At 43.4% G+C, this 2,581-nt stretch overlaps 1 long non-coding RNA gene across 2 annotated transcripts; it reads right to left on the reverse strand.

Annotated features, from left to right (window-relative positions):
* Window positions 1–1,019: 1,019 nt before the first annotated feature.
* LOC143132987 (uncharacterized) lies at window positions 1,020–1,712 on the reverse strand. 2 transcript variants are annotated; one of them, XR_012988382.1, is made up of 4 exons: window positions 1,569–1,712; window positions 1,356–1,457; window positions 1,210–1,272; window positions 1,020–1,122 (listed from the first exon to the last, which is right to left on the reverse strand). It is a non-coding gene; the product is annotated as an uncharacterized LOC143132987 (long non-coding RNA). The 2 variants fall into 2 exon arrangements; XR_012988381.1 differs by having other exon boundaries at window positions 1,020–1,272.
* Window positions 1,713–2,581: the final 869 nt, after the last annotated feature.

Genomic DNA, 2,581 nt, shown 5'->3' on the forward strand with positions numbered 1-2,581 from the left:
CTACATTCAACCTTATTTTCATTGCACGAGTGAAATACCCTAATTACATCTAACCAGTGGTGCAAATGAGTAGGCTAACTGACATGTCAAATGCATCCCTAGACTGTTCCATACACACAGGCTACAATAGGTAGCCTACTAAAGATAGCTGAAGGTCTGTGGCTAACGCAGTCGTAGGCTAATTAAAGTGTTGTGAAGGTTTTTTCGGAACCGATCTTGTAAAGGTTATTAAGCACTAAGCGAGACTGTTGCGCATGAAGTGGGCTCATATTTGACAGATAGAAGCGAACGTCCCGGTGGACTTTTTTCTTCTAAGTTTTAGATCTGAATGGTGTTGTTTGGATAAGTTGTTCGTTTTAAACTGAACTAAAAATGCAAAGCAACAAGGCGATTGCCACAAACTTCTACCTCTGCTTGCCTAATCTAATCACCTCAGCCCGGCCCGGTCGGAAGATACTTTCGCTTTAGGCTAAACATAGTGTGGTACCTGACATGCAGAATACCTACTCTGACTACACCACCCCCTAAACCCAGGCGGGAGAAACCTATAAGCTCTCTAACGTGGCTGGTTCTCGGCCTTCCCCACAAAAGGAACAGTTAACAAAAGGCATATGCGAAATACTCAAATTTATTACAAATAGTATAAATACAATCCAGAATGTAAGTAAGAAAGACTGCATGGGATAACTGGCTGAGACTCCTCAGGCTAATAAGGTCGGGTCAGCACACACAGCTCCCGTCTTGGAGAGGGGCCCTGGTGAGAGAGGGAGAGAGAGAGACAGCAAACCCAGCACCACAAAAGAATGCAACACGGCAAGCACTGCAAACACAAGAAGTAAATACCACTACAGGATACCACTACAAAATACCACACTGTGTTGTTTACCAGTACACACCAAGAAAATATCTCCCTCCATGTGGCACCCAACCCGAAAGGAGCAGTACTGAGTTGCGGATCCGGCCTTGTACAAAGACAGCCTATATGATAGGACAAAAGAAGAACAGCCAACTCCCAGCACAAGCAGTTATAGAGAGACAATGCAAACAAACAAAAAGACAAACAAAATGAAAGCAAACAAACAAACCCAAAAACTAACAGTAAAACAGTGGCTGGCCTGGTCCCTTTTAAAAGAAATGGTACATATTAGTTACCATATACATTCCACAGCACAATTACACAATGGACATATGTAGTAAATATAAGCCTACTTTGCAAGAGCGTTCACTACTCCCCACAGCACAGTGACACAGGAAGAAAGGAACATTCCAGTGCTACAGATTTAAAGAAATAGTTAATTGATTTATAACTACCAATGTAAACAAACAACTAAGATCATAAATATAAAACAAATTACCAGAGCATCAGTGTCTGTAGCCCAGCACTCATAAATCTTAAAATCAGGCAGTCACCTCAGTGTCCTCCATGAAGAGTGAAACACATGGTTCTAGCATTCACCCTGATAAGTTAAAACAAGTCATGAGAATTGAGTTCTACAAACATACACACACACACACACACACACACACACACACACACACACACACACATGGAACATCATATTCATTACCTGCATGACAGGGGACCTTAACAGTCACAAAGAGCAAGTGGTGGAAGCAGCAAGAGAATGTGAGCTCTCAACAAACCAAACTTTATAACTTCCTAGTTAGTCATGTGACCTGCCCCATGTGACCACGCTTGCAGTCACACAAGCCACACTGGTTGCCAGTGCAGGTGGGCACATAAACCAGAAATCCCCACATCCCCACATAGCTATCACTTGTTTGATTCGCGAGGATAATTAAGGTGTTGTTTGATTTGGAGTTGGATTGTTTGGATACTATGCCTACAAACAAGTAGACGTAGACTGCAACTAAGTTGAAATCAAAGTAGCCTACATCGATTCCCCTCTCACAGAAGTAGTCTATACGCACTTCAAACAAACAAACAAGCGTTTCACCGGGAGCCTACACTGGGCGCGTAACGAAGAGCTCCGTTCGCGACGCGCAGAAACAGAAGACGGGTCTATTTTTTTTTTTTTTTACGTAGCCTACGCGCCGCTATGACATCTGGTGTAGCCAGTTGCACTGATCACAGTAGAAGGTAATTGCTGTAGCCTCCCTGTCAGTCTCACACGCATGCATTGTATTGCCATAAGCAAAACTGTATACAGTGGGCAGTGCTTCGACTTGGCCAGCTTCACTCACGGTCCGCGCGTGGGATCACGCGGTATCACGCGACTTTAATTTGTATTTTCCCAGTGAGACGCTGCAACAACCCAAACAACCGGTAGATGGCTCAAGTGAGCAGGGTGTCTCGTAAAAAGAAATGGAGCCTGGAAAACCCTACACAGACTTCACTACAGACTTTAGCAGACTGGTTTAGAAATAATTTAATAGCCAGAAATATGCCTGCCCTGCCCTAATAAAGAAATATTTGGTTAACTGCGAGTGAATCCCGTTTGCAGCCGTAGAAGAAACGCAGGACAAATTAAACATTCTGGTTTTCTCTGAGTGCAACGATGATAGACAGACATAATTTGGACAAAATATAGAGCATATTAACCTCCGTTGCTCAGCCAAA

This window comes from Alosa pseudoharengus, unplaced genomic scaffold (assembly GCF_046254945.1).
Source record: "Alosa pseudoharengus isolate Yale_2024_CS ecotype anadromous, Long Island Sound unplaced genomic scaffold, YU_APseudo_1.1 YU_APseudo_1.1_scf_19, whole genome shotgun sequence".
NCBI lineage: Eukaryota > Metazoa > Chordata > Actinopteri > Clupeiformes > Clupeidae > Alosa > Alosa pseudoharengus.